The 24495-nt window shown below is 32.9% G+C and overlaps 1 long non-coding RNA gene across 4 annotated transcripts in view; it reads right to left on the reverse strand.

The window, feature by feature from the left end:
- Positions 1 to 24495, reverse strand: part of LOC111091669 — a 355249-nt gene that overhangs the window by 106878 nt on the left and 223876 nt on the right. The window contains exon 6 of one of the 4 annotated variants that reach the window (XR_005376440.1): positions 7794 to 7900. The exons of the other annotated variants lie outside the window; for them this stretch is intronic. This is a non-coding gene — a long non-coding RNA (uncharacterized LOC111091669). Of the gene's footprint in view, positions 1 to 7793; positions 7901 to 24495 lie in introns of those variants that run through there. 4 annotated transcript variants of the gene reach the window in all.

A 24495-nucleotide genomic window follows, 5' to 3' on the forward strand; every position in this document is an offset into this window, starting at 1 on the left:
ATGCAGGGAGCCTGACGTGGGACTCAATCCGGGGTCTCCAAGATCACGCCCTGGGCTGAAGGCGGCGCTAACTGCTGAGCCACCTGGGCTGCCCTAAGCATTCTTTCAATCAGTAAACTAAGTTCATTTCTTTTGGATAAATGTAAATTTCCTTAGATGCCATATAGCTTATCAAGGAAACACTAGAAAAGAATTTCACATTCATCATAAAAAAATATTTTGTTGCAAACAAAAACAAAACAAAACAAAATTTTGTTGCAATCCACTAAGTGAAATCATTTATTATATTGCATTCAGATCTCTTATGATAGAAATGAAAAGAACAACATGAGGAAAGCTCAATGTTCCTTTAACTCAATACTACATTTCTAAGTAAGTATTCTATAGTAAAATTTTCTCACAAGTACAAAGATGTATGTGCAAAAATGCTTCCTTCAATATTATAATAGCATAAAAATGGAAAGCTATGTCTCTATCAATATGAGAATAATTAAATGATTTATAGTACATTGTGCTATGAACCAGAATGGAATAGTGTGCATATTTATTCATTTGCTCTGATGGGGAAATCCTTCAAGGACATATTAATTAATGCCCAAAAAGGGTCATGGAAAAATAAATGTCTAGTATCATCATACTTATGCAGCCATAGTCCTTACAAAACTAAATGACATAAGGATAATGAAAACAAAGAAAAAAGTACTATACACAAAAATTAATTTAAAACACCAAATTAAGGACTGTATTTAAAGCATTTGGCAAAGTACCTAGAATAGCAATCTTCCACAAAGCCTGGAGGAGGGACTCTCGCTGCCATTAATTTCAGACACAGGTACAATGTCAACTGAGGAGGAGAAGCAGCGAAAGCCATCTACTCCTAGAGGACAGAGAAGACATATTTGGGCCAGAATCTTGTACTGATACAAAGTAGAGACCTGCTACCACTATGAGAGTTAGTGATATCTTCCTGTCCACGACAACAAAGCTATAAGGCAGAGACTTGCTGCCATGGGAAGGAAGGGGAAGGTACACTGAGAAAACCCTACCCATAGAAAATTTAAACACTGTTCTTTCTCAAAATATACAAAATATGCATTAAGTACATATGTACTTCAATATATAATATTTTTCAGGACTAAAGAATAAACTTTAAACAGCTTTATTGTGAAATGACTCTCAATCTTGAAATACCAATGACATGTTCATGTTTAAACATTATTGGTTTTATGATGTTAACTAATAATGATAAGGTTAATATGAAAATACTACATCTAAAATGAATTGATTAAGTTGAGATGATAAGTTTTCTCTAATATTTGAACATAATAGGTAGTAAGGCAAGAATATTAAATAATTAACATACTGTTTTTGATATTCTAGTGAAGCCATCTCCAGGTATGCTTTTAATAAGCCAGATGAAAAAAAGAATACTAAAAAAAATGTGGGTTCTATCTCACATTAAAAATACTTCAACTTCAAAAAAAGCAATTTTCAAATTAACAAAAAAATATTTGAAAAACATGATTACAGATTTGTAAGTATTGCTAAATCCATGAAGACATTTTTCTCACTTCCATAGTGTAAAGATTTTCAATAGAAAAAATATATCTGTGATTATAGAATTTTTTATATTACATTGATAAAATTCACATTTTTATTAAGCAAGAATGGTTTAATGCATATATTATATATCATGTGTACATCTTTCTTGTTTCACAACTCTGTATATGTAGGTGCAGGCAGTTGTACGTTTGTACATGGCTATGATATTACAGTTAATGATTTAAAAATGTAGAGGGTCATGATATGGATTAAAATTTAAGTTTTGTCACTTTTGTGTCATCTTGGGGGATTGACATTTATTTTACCTTTCAGTGTCTTTTTTCTTCTCTACAAAACAAGATTGACCTAACACATTGTGTTACAATGATTATGTAAAATAAATAATAAATGTGTATGACTCTTAACTGTTTTTGGTAAATAGGAAAAGAACATTTTGTTCTTTATCTTCCATTCCCTCCCTCTATGAAAAAAAAATGCAGCTTTTACAAAAAAATATGGTACCAATACTATAAATATTAATAGAAAGACACATTGTGCAAGAAGGATGAAATACTTTTTTACTCTATTCATATAAAATAAAATGGAGAAAATTTTGATAAGAAGAGAGAATTGGCTTGTTTTCTAATAGCTTATTCTTTTTTAATCCATTTATACTTCAAGATATAGAAATAACATGCCCAAAGCAATCTTCACAATCTCAAATTTCAAACTATACTACAAAGCTATAGTAATCAAAACAGTATAATATTGGCACAAATTAAACACAGAGATCGATAAAAAAATATAGGGAGCCCAGAAATAAACTCATGCTATTGTGCGCAAATAATCTACCAAAAATAAAAGGAAGCAAAAATATAAAATGGGAAAAATACAGTCTCTTCAACAAATGGTGCTGGGAAAACTGGACAGCCTCCTGTAAAACAATGAAACTGGACCACTTATACCATACACAAAAATAAACTTAATATCAATTAAACACCTAAATGTAAGGCTGAAACTATAAAACCCCAAAAGAAAATTTAGGCAGTAATCTCTGAGACATTGGCCTTAGCAATATTTTTCTGAATCTATCTCATCAGACAAGAGAAGCAAAAGTGAAAATAAACAATTGGGACTACATCAAACTAAAAAGCTTTGCATGATTAAAGAAACCATCAATAAAAGTTAAGGCAACCTACTGAATGGAAGAAGATATTTTCAAATAATAATCCAATAAGGGGTTAATATCCAAAATATATGAAGAATTCAAACAACTCAGCACAAAAAAATATTATTTAAAAATGGGCCGAGAATATGAATAGATATTTTTCCAAAGAAGACATATAGATGACCAATAGACACATGAAAAAATGTTTATCATTAATCATTAGGGAAATAAAATAAAACCCACAGTAGGATATTACCTTCACACCAATCAGAATGGTTAGTATCAAAAAGACCAGAAGTAACAAATGTTGGTGAGGATGTGGAGAAAAGGGAACTGTGGGTGGGAATGTAAATCAGTGTAGCCACTTCAGAAAATTAAAAATTGAGCTATTATATGATCCATAAATCCAACTCCAATTACATATCCAAAGGAAATGAAAACACAATATAGAACAGAGTACGGAAAAGATATCTGAACTCCCATGTTCTCTTGAAGCATTATTCATAATAGCCAAAGTATGGAAACAACTGAAGCGTCCATCATCATATGAGTGGATAAAGATGTTGTATAAATACACAGCTATAGAGTATTACTCAGCCAAAGGAAAGAATATCTTGTTATTCGTGACAACATAGATGGACCTAGAAGGTATTATGTTAGTGAAGTAAGTCAGACAAATGCCATATGATTTTATTTATGTCTGGAATCTAAAAACCAAACCAAATGAACATACAAAACAGAAACAGATTCACAAATATAAAAAACAAAGTGATGTTCACCAAAAGGTAGGGCAGGGGGAGGTAGAGGTATAGGTGAAAGAGGTGAAAAGCGTTAAGAGGTACATACTTCCAATTATGAAATAAATAAGTCACAGGGATGAAAAGTATGGCACAAGACAAAACATATCACATACTGGTATATGATAGAAATGTGGTAAATTAAATAATTTAATACGGTACAAAATTAGGTAATAATTATCCTAGGGTTACAGAACAAAATTTTTCATTATACACATAAGTAGGAAAATATGTGATAATTTTAGCAAAGAGTAAATTATAAAAGTAATAATTATGCATTTTGTAACTTCAATTTAAAATTTATTTTCAATTTATAAAAATTTAGTGCTACCTCTTTCTTGTTATCTTCTGAAAATTGGACTTTTGTGTCCAAAAGGTCAAAACTCCCATCAAAGACTAGTATAATGGGTTAAAAATTTAGTTTGAAGGCATCAGAGAGCCATGAAATTAGCTAGGATTGGAGAGACCAGGATCCCAGCTAGAAAAAAAATTCCATTTAGTGAATCTGGCACATTTTTCTACTTTTCCATCAAGACATTTGCTGATATGCAGTCTGGAGAGAAAGACTGAGCATCCTAGCAGAAACCTTAGGAATATCTGTGAGATTTTAATAGGTAGCATGGCAGGAGAAAAGAAAATTGGATTTCAGGGAAGCCAAGGCAGTCAGACTAGAAGGGCTAAATTCCCAGTGAGACATGAGCTTGACATTTTACAATACTTTAATAGCTGATGTGTTTCCAGATTCCTAGGCTGTTGAAACAGAAAGCAGCTGCTGCCAAACTGTTGAATAGTTTAATGAAACCATCAGAATTCTTGGTTGTGAGAAGATAAAAATTAGACTTTTGGAATTATCAAGAAGGAAGAGTATTGATCACCATTCTATTCTCTTGGTGAAGTTTCTCATAGGCTAATTCACACAGTTAAGAGCAGATAGAAAAGAGACCTGACAAACTCTGAAAACTATCATTTGGACTGAGGTATACTGACCCCGATTTAATTATCTTTATGATGATTAAATATGATCTGAAAATTTTCATACACTATTTCAGATAATTTCTCAAAAAATAGGCAGACCGATAAAGGAAACTACTAGAAAAACAATAACAAATTAACTCAGAATGCTTAGACTCTTGAGTTATCAACATGGATTAAAAATTATAATGTGATTAATATATTTGTGAAAATAGATGGTGAGGTATAAAATTTTTCAGAAAAAGCAGCTTTATAAAAGATATGATGTGAATTCTTAAAATATGCAATAATTAACACTGAAAGTAAAAACAAATTTAACAGGTTGGACACACCTGAAAAGCTCACTTAAAAGTGGAAAAATAGGAATACACCGAAAAGCATACAAACTGAAAAAGAAAAGGGAAAACATTTTGGAAAACCTAGAAAAGAGTGTAAGACATTTACAGAGCATAGTTAAAAGTTCAGCTTTTCTTTTCACTGGGATTTCCAGAAGCAGAAGGAAAAAAGTATGGAGTAGAAGCAATATCTGAGAATGTTCCCTATTAACTTCTCACAATTTAGATTACACTAAATTAGAAATTATTCTATTCTAATTATTAGAAAATATTCTGCCATCTGGTTCTTCAGGCTGGGAAGTGTGTGGAGTTCTGCATCCAGGTTTTATCTACTGCTTGTGCCTTTACTGTATAGCCTTTCTTTTTCATTTTTTTCTTTTTCTTTTCTTTTTTTAATAAATTAATTTTTATTGGTGTTCAATTTACCAACATACTGAATAACATCCAGTGCTCATCCCGTCAAGTGCCCCCCTCAGTGCCCGTCACACATTCACCCCCGCCCCCCACCCTCCTCCCCTTCCACCACCCCTAGTTCGTTTCCCAGAGTTAGGAGTCTTTACGTTCTGTCTCCCTTTCTGATATTTCCCACACATTTCTTCTCCCTTCCCTTATATTCCCTTTCACTATTATTTATATTCCCCAAATGAATGAGAACATACACTGTTTGTCCTTCTCCGATTGACTTACTTCACTCAGCATAATACCCTCCAGTTCCATCCACGTCGAAGCAAATGGTGGGTATTTGTCGTTTCTAATGGCTGAGTAATATTCCATTGTATGTATACATAGACCACATCTTTATCCATTCATCTTTCGATGGACACCAAGGCTCCTTCCACAGTTTGGCTATTGTGGACATTGCTGCTAGAAACATCGGGGTCAGGTGTCCCGGCGTTTCATTGTATCTGAATCTTTGGGGTAAATCCCCAACAGTGCAATTGCTGGGTCCTAGGGCAGGTCTATTTTTAACTCTTTGAGGAACCTCCACACAGTTTTCCAGAGTGGCTGCACCAGTTCACATTCCCACCAACAGTGTAAGAGGGTTCCCTTTTCTCCGCATCCTCTCCAACATTTGTGGTTTCCTGCCTTGTTAATTTTCCCCATTCTCACTGGTGTGAGGTGGTATCTCATTGTGGTTTTGATTTGTATTTCCCTGATGGCAAGTGATGCAGAGCATTTTCTCATGTGCGTGTTGGCCATGTCTATGTCTTCCTCTGTGAGATTTCTCTTCATGTCTTTTGCCCATTTCATGATTGGATTGTTTGTTTCTTTGGTGTTGAGTTTAAGAAGTTCTTTATAGATCTTGGAAACTAGCCCTTTATCTGATAGGTCATTTGCAAATCTCTTCTCCCATTCTGTAGGTTGTCTTTGAGTTTTGTTGACTGTATCCTTTGCTGTGCAAAAGCTTCTTATCTTGATGAAGTCCCAATAGTTCATTTTTGCTTTTGTTTCTTTTGCCTTCGTGGATGTATCTTGCATGAAGTTACTGTGGCTAAATTCAAAAAGGGTGTTGCCTGTGTTCTTCTCTAGGATTTTGATGGAATCTTGTCTCACATTAGATCTTTCATCCATTTTGAGTTTATCTTTGTGTATGGTGCAAGAGAGTAGTCTAGTTTCATTCTTCTGCATGTGGATGTCCAATTTTCCCAGCACCATTTATTGAAGAGACTGTCTTTCTTCCAGTGGATAGTCTTTCCTCCTTTATCGAATATTAGTTCACCATAAAGTTCAGGGTCCACTTCTGGGTTCTCTATTCTGTTCCATTAATCTATGTGTCTGTTTTTGTGCCAGTACCACACTGTCTTGATGACCACAGCTTTGTAGTACAACCTGAAATCTGGCATTGTGATGCCCCCAGGTATGGTTTTCTTTTTTAAAATTCGCCTGGCTATTTGGGGTCTTTTCTGATTCCACACAAATCTTAAAATAATTTGTTCTAACTCTCTGAAGAAAGTCCATGGTATTTTGATAGGGATTGCATTAAACGTGTATATTGCCCTGGGTAACATTGACATTTTCACAATATTAATTCTGCCAATCCATGAGCATGGAATATTTTTCCATCTCTTTGTGTCTTCCTCAATTTCTTTCAGAAGCGTTCTATAGTTTTTAGGGTATAGATCCTTTACCTCTTTGGTTAGGTTTATTCCTAGGTATCTTATGCTTTTGGATGCAATTGTAAATGGGATTGACTCCTTAATTTCTATTTCTTCAGTCTCATTGTTAGTGTATAGAAATGCCACTGATTTCTGGGCATTGATTTTGTATCCTGCAACGCTACTGAATTGCTGTATGAGTTCTAGCAATCTTGGGGTGGAGGCTTTTGGGTTTTCTATGTAGAGTATTATATCATTGGCGAAGAGGGAGAGTTTGACTTCTTCTTTGCCAATTTGAATGCCTTTAATGTCTTTTTGTTGTCTGATTGCTGAGGCTAGGACTTCCAGTACTATGTTGAATAGCAGTGGAGAGAGTGGACGCCCCTGTCTTGTTTCTGATCTTAGGGGAAAGGCTCCCAGTGCTTCCCCATTGAGAATGATATTTGCTGTGGGCTTTTTGTAGATGGCTTTTAAGATGTTGAGGAATGTTCCCTCTCTCCCTACACTCTGAAGAGTTTTGATCAGGAATGGATGTTGTATTTTGTCAAATGCTTTCTCTGCATCTAATAAGAGGATCATATGGTTCTTGGTTTTTCTCTTGTTGATATGATGAATCACATTGATTGCTTTATGATAAATCCAAAGAATGTGATCACTCATCCCATGCTTTAGTCTTTTTCCAAGTAGTGAACTACCTCCAGAACCTGCCCACCTTTGTTCACTCTCTAGTATCTTCAGGTACTTTTATATTTGTTATTGTCCAAGATTTTATGAGATTACATTGTTATCCAAGTCTGTGGTAGGAGCTTACCTGGACAGACTCAGATTAGGGACCCCTACCATCTAGGAAGTAGGTTCAGTAACTATTTTTAAATACTTCATTTTAATGAACATTTTTTGAGAGCTTATTCTATATAAGTCAATATTGCAACTGTTGAGGTTAAGAAGAAAATTAAACAAGATTCCCAGTCTTCAAGCACCTTCAAGGACCTAAGAAAGAACATCAATAAAAAAGTGTTAATTTATTATGATAGATGCTAAGAAAAAGTCCTTTTCTGAAACACATGAGGGATCATATAAGTAGAGAGGGCTCAGAGACATCTTCTCAAGGTGATTTTTGAGATGGATATTGCAGTATGAATAAATATGGATTAACAGTAAAGAGAGATGTGTAAGACAGAAACCTAGAATGATCTAGGATTTAAGATCATAACAGCAATATTTATATAAGGCCATAAGTAGGTTGGTATTACTGAGATGAAAATTAGTAAGCATATTATGTTGGAAGTTGACATCAGTTTTTGAAGTTCTCAGGTGCCATTGCAAGTAGGATGCTTTAATTTTATGGGATATGGATGACGTGTAAGGGATTTAACCAACTAATAATAACATAACATTTGATTTTCTTATGCTGTCTGAAATGAGAGAGGTGGGTGAATTTTAAAGAAGTAAAACTAATCTCAAAAGAATAATAAATTATTTGAATATTCTCAGTAATAGATAATACATATTTGAATTAGTAAGAAAGAAATTTTTTTAAATATATTTTCTTTATTTATTCATGAGAGACACACACAGAGAGAGAGAGAGAGAGAGAGAGAGAGAGAGAGAAGCAGAGACACAGGCACAGGGAGAAGCAGGCTCCATGCACGAAGCCTGACGTGGTACTCGATTCCAGGACTCTAGAATCACACCCTGGGCTGAAAGCGGCATTAAACTGCTGAGCCACCTGGGCTGCCCAGTAAGGAAGGAATATTAAAGGTTGATATGTTAAAGGCAGTAATATCTAGGCCATAACATAGGTAAACAAAAACTTATTTAGAAGGTCAAGAGTAGTTATGGTAGAGTTGTTGAGTAAATTTCAACAATCCTATTAACTGTAACAGATTTGAATGACTGGATACAATGATAGGAACTTTACCAATAATTATTGTGTTTAAGTATTTTATAGTAATAGGTAGTTTTTTCCATTCAGGCTTTTTGTAGAGTCAAATGAGTGAAGATGAATACGTATTTGTAAAGCATCTGTCAAGAGTCTTGTAACTGTCAAGAGTCATGAATATAACCATGGTAATCACAAGTGTGTAATATATGCAGAGCCAAGGAGAGTGTATGGAAGGACAGAGTCATAAGCTGTCTTATGACTTATCACTAGGATGCTGAGAGAGAGGTGGAGACCTTTATGATGTGTCCTCCTTTAATTACATAGACATTTCTAGACCTAATAGCATTGGCTTATTGAAAGAAAACTTTTCTACTTATCCCATCAAGTGTAGTAATAATTCATGGAACTAAGGTACATGCTTATTAAAAATGATTAATTTTCAAGTTAATGGATAAATCTTAATTTTGAGTACTTGAACTAGAAAATTCAGAAACAAAAAAAATACTTTATGCAATACTTGGCTAGATTCTAACTTTTGCAGAAAGTCTGAAGGCCAAAAAGGATGTAGAAAAATATGCAATGTATGCATAAGGGAGAAAAAATTAATGATCCAAATCTTGGAAATATAAGATGAATAAAGCTTAAAGGAATGATAATTAGGTAGCTTGAGAGAAGACTGCTGGCAGGTGACCTAATAACTTGTATTCTGTATAAGGAGGGTCATTATATTTTAAAAAATGAATCCTTATTGAAGTGAGAGCCAGAGCAGCTGTATTTAATTATGGCAAGATAGATGTGAGTTTCAATGAATTAAACCATTTTAGCATTTGGAATAATTACTATTGAAAAAGAGTCACTGAAATTCTTTTTTTTCTTTGAAAATTTAATATAATACTGATTTGGAATAGATGATATGCAAGTCTTTTTAGAAATAATATGGAATTTTAAGGGAAATTAAAAATATGCAGTTTAGAAAAGTGGCTGTATTAATCAGTTTAATACTGAAGTTATCATGGAATGAACTGGTCTATTTCAAAAATAATTCTGATCTCTAAGCTATGGCAATTAAATAATGAATTTTTATTAGTAAGCTCATAGGAACAGTTTATGAATAAATGTAAGTATGTGCATATCTGGATTATAAAATAGAAAATAGCAATATTTTTAGGGTAGATTCAGATAACCTTTTAATCCAACACCCATGGATTTCTATAGAAATTTATTTCTTATAAATACAATTGCAGGAACATAAAAAAAATAATAGACCAAAGGATGTCGATTGCCACATTATTTAGAGTGGCTACAAGTTCCAAGGCTCTGACTCTTGGTTCATCTCAGGTCATAATCTCAGGGTTCTGAGATTGGGCACTTCATCAGGCTTTATGTTCAACGTCAAGTCTATTTGCGATTCTCTCCCTCTCCTTCTGCCCTTCCCCTGCTTGTTCTCTCTCTCTCTTTCTCTAAAATAAATAAATGAATTCAAAAAAATGTCTGGCTGCCTAATAATAGTGAGTAAGAACTTCTTGTGCAATTTAGTACTATTATTATTTTACTTATTACACAATTAAAAATCTAAATTTATCTTGAGTTTCAATGACTTTGAGGTAAGTTTTCTTGAAAGTTAGTGAAGGTATCAAAAAGCTTACTAAAAGTTTCATTGTTAAGAACATTAAGAGGCAACACTTTTCATTCCCATGCCTTGAAGAAAGAAGAAAAACATCTTTCTTAAAAAATAATGTTTATGGATTCACACCTATAAACCCCGTGCCCAAGAGGGGAAAAAAGCAAGAATAAAAACAAAGCTGGGAAACCTAATACCTAGCTAATGCAAAAACCGATAGTCTGGGTTTCTAACCCCAGGTATTATGTACAGCATTATGACCTTGAATAGTGTAAGGTAATATTTTTTCTCTTTCCTTTTTTTTTTTTTTTTTGGTATGATTCAGAAGTTCCTGTTAACCCAAGTCATTGAGAGGCTGGGGTTAGCAAAAAGAAAAAAAAAATGTTTATATGACTGATGATAATTAGTTTGGGAGGTTGAGTTTAACTTTTTCTAAGGATACAATGTCTTTCATTACTTAGAAACACAGTTTTAGGCATAGAGTGGAAAGGAAATATGCCCCTCAGGAAACTTGTAACTAATGGGAAATCTTTCTGCTCTGCAGAGTCTAAGTCATTGGATAGAATTCAAAACAGGATGTTTTGTTGTTGTTGTTGTTGTTATTGTTGTTTTGGTAAGTGTTCATTTTTTCAAAAGAAAGTGCCTTTATTCCCACATCATTAATAACTTTGAGGATTAAACTGATCAGATTTTTTTTTCAATAAATATGGCAAAATCAAATCAGGTCTTGCTCTTTTTTTCCCCAGTTCCATGCTTGTAGGTAATAAAACAACAATAAAATTAAATAACACCCCCCCAAAAAACAAATACATACTTTTAAAAGGTACATGTGAAAAAATTCTCCTTTAAATTCTATGTTCTCCAATCTAATAGCAATAGCTTTTGTGATGATTTCTGCTTCTTCATCAAATTAGTCACATGTATGCATGTTTGTTCTTCAGTACAAAATCCCCACTGAGATGCATTTTTCCATGCATAAAAGAAAAGAGTAAATGGGACAATTTGCTTTTGGGGCTAAGCTCAGTTTTACAATTGTACTTTAGTACTTTAGTAATCATGAAAAGAAATAGAAAAAGACTGTGTGACTGCTGCAAATGGTTATGGTTTCAAAGAGAGAGACAGTGAATACTTCTGAACCTTCAAGACATATAAGTACTTTGGATTAATCTATTTGGTTTTATAGAATTTATAGATTTTAGCAATTTATAGGTGCAGAATATATATGTTATATATTAGATACATGCCAGATATAATTAGATATTTTTTCTAGATCTTAAAATTTTTCTTTTGCCTGGAAAACACAAAAACTAAACCCTCTCTATAGGGCTCTGTGACCATATGAAAATTGGAAGAACTTGGCATTTGTTTTATCCCTTTGTGAACTTCTCTTTTCCTTATGCAGTAGCAGGATGGCAGAGTGATATAATATATCTTCCTGGCCCTTTCTTGTTCTGGCCTTTATTGTCTGTAGGAATTTATGCCTAATCAGTCATGGATACTAGGTATTCTTATTTCCTTTCCTTGGTTATGTTGGTGTGAAAAAATTTTTTGTTATCAGAAAATATTTAAGTGATAGCTCTTTTTCAGTAAATGCATATTTATACTTATATTTTTATATATTTTTAGGTATCCTGTTTCTCTACACCCTCTTTCCATTAGCTAGAAATCTGAATAAAAATATTATAACATATCTCAATCTATCTTCAATGCTCCTTAGTGTTTGTTTCAAACACTCCTTGAAAATTTATATTAAATTTTGTATGAATTTTAATATCTATTTTCCAGTTTACTACTTTTCTTTAATCTTTAATATTCTGTTCAAGGGCTTTGTAATTTCAATATTACATTTTCTTTTCTAAAAAGTTATTTTCGATTTAATCATCTTGTCATTTTTTACACTATTCATTCTTATACACTTTAGTTCATTTTTTATTTCTCTAAGCATATCATACAAGTGTTTTAAATCTACATTTCATAATCCCTAAATAATAAATATATACACATGAATAAATTTATACATATATAACAGATAATGTGTGTGTACACATACATGTATGTACCTGTTTTCATTTCTATAGCTTCATAAATTCTTTTTAATATTTTTGTATTAAAATTAAACACTTCTACTCTTCTGATTAATACTACTTATTAATGTTATTGATTTTTAAAAGTATATCTACTACCTAATTAAGGTCCCATTCAGTGTAATTGATATAATATGATGACTTTAGGGTGTGTGGATTTGTTCTGAAAATAATTTCCAGTGAAACTTTTTATTTTGTTTTCCTATTGTTTCTTCTCTGCTTATCTACTCCTCTTTACCTGGGTCCCCAATCTAAGGCTTAGTTTTATGATTTTGCTTCAAAGTTCTTGCCCCATGGAAATTTGAGTGTAGTATAATAATTAAAAAGTCATTCTGATTTCCTTAGAATTATTGGATAAGTCCAAGTATGGATGACACAGATTAAGTAGCCTAAATTCTAAAGAAAGCCACTTCTAATTGAGACCAAATAATTTCTTCTGACTTGTCTGACATGACATGTAGCCTTATTGCATAGAGCATGATTTCACTTTCAGTTCCATTCTATACTAGAAGGCCCTTGGAGAGAGAGAGAGAGAGAGAGAGAGAGAGAGAGAGAACTTTAAATATGCTACATAATGGGAATGTTGTGTACATGTTCACTCATTTCTGTCAGCACATTCTAATGCTTCACTGGAATGGCGGAAATTCTTCTGGACAGATTGATATATTTCACACATGGGGGAAACATATATTTCAAACATGGGGGAATATAAAAACATTGTTAACCCAAGAGAAGAATTTATAATAATAGGCTAGGAAGGGAATTCAGTACAGTATATTTGGAGAAAAGACAGATGCAACTTCCACTCTATCCTAGTACTCTGCATCATTAGGTGGAGTAGAGCACCTCATCTTTTTTTATTCTATGCAAAGAACATATTAAATTAAACATAAACAAATTATTGAAAAATTACAAGTCAGACCCCACTTGAGAAGAATCTGCTATGGTAAGTTGGTTTAGCCAAGGGGCTGATTTCACCAGACTAAACCAGGGCATACCAGGGAAACCTCTCCAAGGCAACCATAGTGTCAGTAATATAAGATGACCCTGCCTTTCTTCTCTGACTTTTCTTTTTCCAACCCTAAAACAAGTAATCTCAAAGAGTAAAGACACAGAGAATACAAGATCAGTTTGTATCTCTCCCAAGTCCAAGTTCCCCAAGTTTTAAGGGTGGGGAATTTTTGATTTGGACATGAAGATTGAGGTCTTAAATATTTTAACTTATTAATTCATTCATATATTAATTTATTAATCATTAATAACACACAAATTAATATTTGTTTATAATTCACCAAGAACATAATTTATTATTATTTTATTGTTTTATTAACATATTTATTGATTATTTATATATTTTATTTATTAATAACACATTAATTATTGTTTATACATATCTATCTATCTATCCATCTATCCATCTATCTACATATTGCTAAATTAAAACAGCCCAAGACTGGTTAAAACTACCAGAGGAGAGCTAAGATCAAATCTACTGAAGAAAATCCCATGATATCTCCAAGAGTTTATCTTGTCAGATTTCTACTGCATTGCCTCTTTACAAATTTTTTAAACTAAATTAAAATTTGCACTTGAATACCTTTCATGTTTTTTGCTTTTGTGCTTTTAAAAATGACCATGGCTGTTTTCAGGAATGTCTATTCAGGCTGAGAAAATTTTACTAATTTATCAGGACTAATATATTACCAAAAAGGGTATATTTATTCAATTTCTATCAGTAAAATACAAATCAAGTCCTATTTCAGTATTAAGTATAGTCCTGTTTTTCTTTACTTGCCAAATAGTAAATGTGATGAGAATAGCAAAGTGAAGAAATGAAAAAAAAAAATCAACAGTAAATACCATTTACATAGCTCCAAGAATATAAGCAGGATTCCTAGAAGATAGAAAAAAGAACTTAATTTTTTTTTAAATAATTTATTTTCATTGGGAAATGGAAAAGGTTCTTGGAAAGTGAATAGTTAGGCTTGGATATGAAGAAGAAATAGTTTTTAAATAAACATTTTATTTTGAAGTAATAGTAGATTCACATAGAAGGTGCTAGGTAATAGAGTGGACTGAATCAAGAAATATGAAGCATATATCGGTGGTTAGATATATGCTGATGCTGAGGGAAAGGTAATAGTCAAGAATTCCTTTGTCAATTCCTTCCACAAATATCTATTGAGATCTTACTTTATGTGGGTCAATTTTAAAGACTCCTGTTGACCATTAGTGAACAAGGGAGAGAAAATATCCCTGACAGCATGGGAATTATATTTTATCAAGGAAATGAAGATAAACACAATCAACATAATAGATAGAAATCGATAGTATATTTGAAAGTAATACTAAAGAAGCAAAAACCAAGAACAAGTAAATTGCAATAAGGTTAAGAGGTGTTGGGAGGAGGAGAATTCATGTCAGGAAAGATAAACGACTCTTTCAAGAAGATTTATTGCAATATGGAGCAAAGTAATGGAGTGATACCTAAAACAAGGAAGAGCAGTCAAGAGAAAGGCTTCTTTCCAGTAAAATATGAGAAAGAACACCATGCTTTTGTAACCGATGAGAGTGATAAAGTGGATAATAAAAAAATTAAGATGTAGGAGAGTGAGAAGGAAAAACTGTTGGAGCAGTGTCTTTGAATCAATGAGAGGGCATGATAGATGATGCACCACTCAAATGAATCCAGTATTTCAGAGTCAGTCAACTAGGTGAATCATAGTCCCATTCACAGAAGCAAGGTACAGAAAAGGAAAAGCAAGTTTGGAAAGGAAGAACGTAAACTCACTTTTATACGTTTTATAAGGAAACATAGGAAATGTGTTTCTCTGTGCTTTTACCTAGGGCAAGAATCCAAAGTTCTAAATATAATATGTTGACTAAAAATTTACAAATTAAATTTAAAGATAAATAATATATATCTTCCTACCTTGACAACCATATCTTCACAATGGAAAAATAGGAGGAATATGTTGTATCTTTAGTTCCATAACCAAAAGCCAGCAAATTTGTGAAGGTAAAAGAATTTTTCCTACTTTATTGAGATATAATTGACATATAACATTGCATAAGTTTAAGGTGTATCATGTGATGATTTAATATGCATATATACTGCAAAATGATGATGACCATAATAAGGTTAGTTAACACATCCATCAATACACATGGTTCCCAATTGTGTATGTGTGTGTGTTGTAAGAATAGTTATGATCTACTCTCTTAGCAACTTTCATGTATACAATCCAGTGTTGTTAACTACTGTCACCATACTGTACATTAGTCTTCAGATCACTTATATAACTGGAAGTTTGTACCCTTTGACTACCTTCTCTCTTTTGTTCCCATCAGTCCATATCTGCAATATTTGCAAAGATATGTGTGTGTATATATATATATATTTCATATAAGGGGCACCATTATTTATATGAATTCCTTAATTTAGCAGTATCTTTTTAAAGTAAATGTTTTGTATTGACAGTAATTAGTATCTTCACTGTTTGAGAATAGCTACAGGTTAAGATAACAATGTGGCCATAAAGATATTCAAAATGTAGACAAGTCCAGAAAATATTCTATGTAATCTTAGTCTTGATGTAAGAACTATTATAGTTATTTGTTGATCTTGTGTTTTGCAGTGACTAATACAAACTACGTATTGCAATTAAGAGAAGAGATTCTGGGCATTTAGTCCAAATATGGTTGCTGCTTAAAAACTCATTTTTCATTACCATTTCTCTTAGTGCCATGAAAATAATTCAAAGATAATCATGTTAAGTTTATTAAGTAGCACTAAAATTTTATTTATTTGAAAACCATGAGTATATTACATATTTATTGAATATAAAATAATTCATAATTCTAGTATTTAATATTATGCAATTGTTAAAAATGTATTGGTATCATTCTCTAAATATGCTATATGAATTTAGCTAGTTATCTAGCTATACTGATATTAATTATTTAATATTCTAAAATCTTTGTCAGCCATCATGTTCAATGGTTGTAAATGTCATGTTAATGGAGTGCCACTGGAACCAAGATGTGGAACAGAAGAAGGAACAAGGAAATGGATGCTTGGTGCTATTGGAAAACAATACTTTATCCTACAAGAATCATTGAATTCATGTAGGAAAGACTTGAAAAGGTAAATTAAATATCTTTTCACTTCTGCCGCTTAAGTTCTCCCTGACCCTGAAGCAGTATCTCTCTCTGATACTGGCAGTGGTGTACCTTAGCTTTCTCCACAGCTTTCTTAGGCAGTCAACATTTGCTTAGAGCAAACGATGAAAAGAAATATTTTGTTCTCTTTACTGTTGATTCTGTGCGCTGTAGTGTGGGGTCCATGCCTGTGTGTGTGTGTGTGTGTGTGTGTGTGTGTGTGTGTTTGTATGTGTATGAGACACAGAGAGAGAGAGAGAGAGAGAGAGAGGTTGAGAGGGAGAGAAAGAGAGATGTGGGTCCTCTTTAGATTGGGGCGCATGTCGGCAGATGTTCTTTCCAGAGTCTAAAGGAAGTAATGAATAGAAGAGAGTGAACTGGAAATGTAAATATCAGAAATTGAGCATATGCAAATGCAACCCCTATTGGAACTTCTATGATTAGTGAGAAGAGAATCTAGGATTGAATTTTTTTAGATTTGAGTAAGAAATAAGACTACAATGCAAATTATAAAAAACAATCAGAGAAGTAGGAGGAAGGAACATCTAGGATCACAGAACATAAAACGAAAGAATTTCAATTAGTTAAACAAAAAATGCTAATTAAGATAAACTCTTGAAATAATTTTATTGCGGAGAAGATTCTGTAGTTTACCCACCTTTTTCTTTGCTAAGGGAATCTTAATTTGAGGAGTAGGAAAATATTAGAATCCTATTCTTCACTGAAGCAATAAATGACAGCATAACCAAGTTTTGGTCAGTGAGATATAAGAGAAAATTATCTGGGGAGTTTTCATGAGAGACGTTTTGCATACTTGAATAAAGGGCTAACACTCAAACTTCATGTCATCTTTTCCGGAGTTGAATATTGATATGTTATCTGGAACTGTGGCAGCCAGCATTTGATCTGGAGGGATGAGCCAAGATATTGACAGAGCCAGCTCTGATATTATCCTATTACTTCACTTATGACAGCAGCTACCTGCCTCCTGACTCCTGTTTAGTATGTATAGGGAGTGTGGAAAGGGAGTAGAAAATAAACATTTTAAAAATTTACAAGAATTCTTAGCATAAACTGCAGTGAATAATGCTTTTTGTTTGTTTGTTTGATTGGTTGGGGTTTCTTAGAACAGATAAAAACATCTTAGGTGTTGAATATGAATTAGCAATTAGAATTGCAGAGACCAATAATCCTGGAGAAGTGTAACTACAAACCTTTTTGTGGTAAATTGAAAAATGAAAGTAGAAGAGAGAATGAGGGTTAAACATTTTCAGTACTTTTTGCTTAGGAAGTTTGGGCAATAGCTAGATGGATGCATGAACTTGAAGGAAGTTTTTGTTTGTTTGTTTGTGTCTTTTTGCTTTATTATATACCTTTTAAAAGGTATTTTTAAAAACAGATTTCATAGACAGATTTGGATTTAAATCCTGTGGCACAACTTCCAGTAGGTAATTGAATAAATCACTTAATGTCACCAAACATAAGTTTCTTTATATCTTAAAAAGAGATTTTGATAAAATTAATATTCTTCAATTGAATTGGCAGAAAAATCAGAAGCAAAATCAGTGCTAGTTAATTCATATTTCTAGGCTCTTTAAAATAAATTGCATTGTTCTTGGATTTAATGTTGTTCTTTTTTGACAATGATTAATATGATGATTATTGATTAGCCCAAGCCTACTGTCAGTTAACCCTTGAAAAAAGTATGCATATCTGTTTCATAATGATAGATAATAGAACAATTTATGATGTATAAATAATTATTGGAAGAAAGAGGTCACTAGAAATTTAAATATTTATAGATAGTGAAATAGATCAAAAACTTTGTGATGAATTAAAGCAATAGAGAGAACATTTATTTCTTAACTGTCAATTATTTTCATGACTAATGTATTTTTCATAAGGAATGTTACTATGATAAACAAAAGACTCTTTAGTGAACAATTTTTAAAAATCTGGCTGATGTCAGTTTGTTTACTACTTTAGTCATTTACAAATTCTTATTCTGAAAACAAAGCAATAATTCAAAGAATTACTGCGAGCCCAACAGTGCCACATAATTAATGGACAATATGGTTTAAAAAAATTCAAGCAAGAATTATAGAATGATTATTTCAAAACCTACATAAGCATATGCATTTTTAGTCATGCAATATGATTTTGTATATTCCTATGAATGATTCTGACTTAATTGGGAAAAAGTTAAAAATATATTTATGAAGGATGTACTTGGTGACAGGCAATATAAAGGCACTTAATATTCTACGGCTGATTCACAATAATCCTAAGAAAATTGCCTATTTATAGAAAAAACATACATCAGTGAGATACAACAATTACCTAATGCTTTAACATTCAGTGATTGCTGACTATAAATCTATGCCTCTTTGTCTTGCTGCCTCCAATAAAATTTAAATTCATTTTTTATCATGTTATATTTTATACATTAACATTTTATTATACTAGACTGCTTCCTTTTGAAATGAAAACACATCATTATAAATGAAAATTTGCATATATATTTTTAGGTGAGCAAAATGAATACTTATTTTTGTACAAATCAGAGTATAATTTACATATTTTGAAGGTAGAAAAAAATGATATTAATTTGTAGATTTCAGAAATCTGAAGATTTATCATTTAAAGAAAGGGACGCCCTAGACTTTCTTATATTTCATTCATATCCACATTCTACCATTTTTATATTTTTTCACGATAATATAAGATATAACACATGTAGTAGATGAAACATTGACAAATATAATCACTGAGATATTTCCAATGTTATTCCTTTGGGGAATATAAAAAATAGAAAATAATTTTTTTTCTCTTTTTGGAAAAGAAGAAATAAATTATACCAAACTATCTCTCCCCTTGACAACACTTACAAATTCTGGGTGAATTAAGTTAATGTTTGAGGGCATAGGAAAGCAAATAAAATCAGGCAGAACATTGGAGAAGTTTTGTCATTTAAAATGAGCAGAGAAAACTAAGGGGACTCCGTGTTTAAGTGGAATATTACTTCCAGGTACTCCTCAAATCCTATGGAACATAGAAGATAAGAGTATAAGGGAACAGATGCAGGTTCATCAGATGGAGGATTCAGAGGTTGGAATCAGAGTTGGTCAAACAGTTGAGAAACAGGGAAGATTCCAGAAAAGAAGAAGCCACTCAGAACTGAAAATCTGTCAAACTCAATTCAAATTTGCTAGTTTTTAAATCATACATTTGTAAAGTGAGACTCTGAGGAATATAGCAGAAATTAACACTTTGAAAGCTCAAAGTGATATCTATAAATTTAATAGCTGCCCAAAACTTGAGAAAGAGAGTTTGGATCTCAATTACGGCCAATTTAAAGGGCTTTGATGAACACCTTGGACTTATTATTGAAACTCCAGACAATCCAACCCTAAGGGAAACATCACAGAACTAAGTGGTGTATCCTAGGCCTAAGGGCAAAATCAAAATGGTTATACTATTGGATAATGCCCAAAAGAAAGACCTCATAGCATCAAGGTAATATACCAGAAACTTAGCAACTTGACTGAACAAACTTAATACTTTTCAACAATAACAACAAAACAAAATCGAGAATTTTACCTATACATAATAAAAAATACACAAGAGTAAAAATATAAGATTTCCAAAAAGTTGGAACTATGACCCAAAATATATAGAGAAACTGAAATAAAAATGTATTATCTACTTTGTAGCAATAAAAAATCCTTAACCTTGAAGAAAGATATATATATATATATATATATATATATATATATATATATATAATCCAACTTGAAAATAGGTACATTAATAGAATTCCACAGAGAAAAAAAAGCATTTGTATAAAAATAAGCAGAACCTCTATGTGGAGCTATATTAAGCCTAAATCTAATCATAATCCTAGAAGGAAAGGAAAAAAATATTATTTTGGGTAATGTGTTTTGTGTATGTGTGTGCGTGTACGTGGGCAGGTGGGTGCAGCACACTGTTTTTGAAAGTTCAATCCTCAAGTCCAAGAATTATAGTGAACACCCAGTATGATAAATCTATAAAAAACCAAGTTTGAGCATATCACAGATATAAAGAAAATATAAATAAAACTTTTCAAAGCAATTGTGAGCACATCAGGAAAGATACAGCACATAAAGGGAAATGATACAAATTATGATTGAATTCTTACCTCCAAAGAACACAGACTATAATAGAGTAGAATAGTTTTAAAGTAGCAACTTTTTTTTTTTTCAATTTGGATTTTTAAGTTGAATGAGAGTATCCTCAAAAATGAAGTAAAAGTTGAAAGACTTTGTCATGGCAGAGCTATCCCCTCATTCCATTAGTATGTTGTACAGGGTATATTGTAAAATTTTACTTTTTAAATCATCTATAGTACATTGTATGTGTAGATGGGATTTTGACTGAATTAAGTGAGGAATAATCTTCACTCAGGGTTGAAATGTTGAGTGCAATTTCATTACTTTGGAGATCATTTCTTTTTTTAGTCAGATTATATTATTTTGAGGTTTATTTTTAAAAAAATATTTAAAGATTTTATTTATTCATTCATGAGAGACACACACAGAGAAAGAGGCAGAGAGAGAAGCAGGCTCCACGCAGGGAGCCCCATGTGGGACTTGATCCTGGAACTCCAGGATCACACCCCGGGCGGAAGGCAGGCACCAAACCGCTGAGCCAACTGGAGATCCCCCATTTTGAAGTTCAAATGTGAAAAATGTTTTTGTGAGGATATTGTGGGCAACAATTTGACTGTGTTGGATAGTTTTTGTCATATTTATTCCATTTTTTCTTCCTAGTATTTCTCTCTGTAATTTAAAGACTGGACAGGTAAAAACTACATTTCCAAGACTATTTTGGAGTTAGGATTCTGGTGTGTTTGAAGCTTAGCCAATCAGATGTAGTCACAAGATCTGGAAAACGAACATGATGCAGAAGCCAGATGTCTGTTGCTGCTTTTGTTTCAACTCCCCAGCAGTGTTCACGTTTTAGGAGTTTCAGTGTCAGCATTAGTGGATGTATCAATGTTCAGACATCTGTTTCATGAGTGCTGAGAGGCTAGATTTGAGCCAATGTGCTGATAACAGAGCATAGCTAGCATTGCATAGTTCTACACTAACAGCTTCCTTTTTTTGGTAATTTCCATATTGTTAAGAGCTCAGCTGAGCTGGGAGAGAGCAAGCTGAGCTATCAGGTGTCAGAGGAACCAACTAAATCCACCAGCCAAAAATGAGAGTTAAGCATCTAATCACTTACTGAGATGATATAAAGCAAAAGTCTAAAACTGGAGAAAGTGCTGGCTTCTTCTTTTTCATTTTCTCCTGTGGAACAGGGCATGGGTCGAGGGTCAGATGATTTGGTGCAGTCATAGGTTGTTTATCTGTGGAGGGAGCCCAGACAAATGACTGGCAGCTTTATAGACCCTGCGGTTGTGGGCTGTGCACCAAGCCTGGTGTGGAACACACAGCTTTTTTATAGGACTTTCAGGTGAACCCTTTGTAATTGCCTATTGTATGTTAGGCCTGAAAAACGACACTTAAGTTTGTAACTAGGAACTAGCCACCTTATATATCTTAGTTTCTTACTATGACACTTGGTGTGGATATCATCTAGGGGCTTTCTGATTATAGGAGAGAGAGTAGTATCTGTGACAAAACTCTGTGACGTGGCTCTGAGAAACATTTCCAAAAACACAACTTTAAATAGGTTTGTTCAGCCATCCTAAAGACTCTCTAAGCTAATTGCATTATATGCTATTATTTTTCTATTTGTAAAAATTAATATATTTTCTACAAAGGCCTTCAATATTTCCCTCCCAAACGTTATTATAGAAATCCTGGTGTCCCAAAGGGAAAAACAGGAAGAGGTAAGAAAAAAAAAATCTTGTAGTTTACTTAGTAACCTACAGGAAAAAAATTAGGACTTATATGCTTGAGAGTAAGTTATATTTGAGAAGGAAGTTAAGTAATTTTCTATGAATAGGATGTGTCACTTATTAAAACCCTCCATAACAAGATTTCCTTTAAGAAGTAAGTGTGAAAAAAAAAAGAAGTAAGTGTGAGGATGTCTATCAAATAGACTTGCTCTACTGTCTCATAATAAGACCCCAAAGTGAAAACCATAAGTAAACCTTATATTAAAACTGAGGATAAATGTCTGCTATGATTGTGACTTTTTAATTTATTTAATATTTTATTGCATTAAATTATATAGTTAGATTTATGTTGGGGGTACTATAAGGTGATATTAGTCTCAACACATTAGCTTACTTCATAAAAAGAGAGTCAGTATCTTCTGGCTTTAATCTTTTAGTGAAGTGGTCACTCTGCTGAAGAAGGAGCTCAACTCTATCCATATGCCTACAGAAACTACTCTTCATAAGTAAACTTATTTCTTCTTCATTCATGCACCTCAATTGAAGTCAAATCTATGTCATAAAATAGCTGTTCATAATATAGCTATCTTTAGATTCTTAAATTTTTAGCTCTATCCAAAGTTGGAAAATATATTTTCACCCACTTCAAAAGTAGTTTCCTGTGTAACATGGCTGAGCTTATGAGCTGTCATAATAGATTTTTACAAATTAGTATGATTTCAAGATACTGAAGAAAGGCCTTTCTGCTCCCAAAATAACTCCTTCTTCTTCCACACAGTTCTTGGATCACATATTACATATTGATTTATGGAGATAGTTTTAGAGCATGAATGATGTTCAAGAACTAACTAAATAAAGTCAAACACTCATGTACTACTAGTACCTAACACACTTTTTCAACTGGTATGTGGAGCTAGGCCATGTTGAGCTCTTCCAGATAAAGGAAAGCATCATGAAATCTGAACTCGGCGCCAAGTAAGACATGGAGGTGAGAGTTTTAGCAGCTTCGACTCAAGAGAATCCTGACTTGCCAAGTCTTTCATAAGCAACTCATATTAAAAATTCTCTACCTAAAAACCATGCTTACATTTCTTAAGAGAAATAATAAATTTTATTACTTTGTCCCCATGGTTCAAGACAAGTTAATGAAGTTATTTTATCTCAGTGATAGGGAAATGACTAAAGTACCAAAACAAATTCCAAATGCAAAGGGACAAAAATCTATGCCTGTTTTTTTTTATATTTTATTTATTTATTCATGAGAGACACACAGCGAGAGGCAGAGACACAGGAAGAGGGAGAAGCAGGCTCCTCATGGGGAGTCTGATACTGGACTCAATCCCAGGACCCCAGGATCAAGACCTGAGCCAAAGGCAGATGCTCAACCACTGAGCTACCCAGGTGTTCCTCTATGCCCTCTTTTTAATCTAAAGAATGTTGTGTTGTCAGATTCCAGCCATTCTAGTAAATGCCTGATTATTTAAGAAAGCAGAATTTACCACAACATATGATTTACAATCAACATGAATTTGCCTGATAAAGTTATATGGACCCCACTTATCCTTAACATGAGTCATTCTGCTTCTATAGAAGCTATGATGCATGGGTAGAATTAACCTCAAGGGCTCAAAGTGATCATGAAAACATAACAGCTTAAAAATGTGTTAATTTTTCTTATATTAAAATTTATAATCAAGTGGTTACAAATAGAAAATGTTTCTAATTACAAATATTAGAAAACCCTTACCCAACTGGATTAAATAAGTAAGACTATAAGTGGATCACATGTTTATTTATTTTTTTTTGGATCACATGTTTAAAAAAAAAAACATGAAGTGCAAAAATGTATGGCCCTTGTGCATGTTTGATCAAGCCCTGAGAGACCACTGGGGCTATGATCATAACCACTGACTCCATTGCCATTCTCCAAAGTTGTAGCCTGCTTTA

This window comes from Canis lupus, chromosome 22 (assembly GCF_011100685.1).
Source record: "Canis lupus familiaris isolate Mischka breed German Shepherd chromosome 22, alternate assembly UU_Cfam_GSD_1.0, whole genome shotgun sequence".
Classification (NCBI taxonomy): Eukaryota; Metazoa; Chordata; class Mammalia; order Carnivora; family Canidae; genus Canis; species Canis lupus.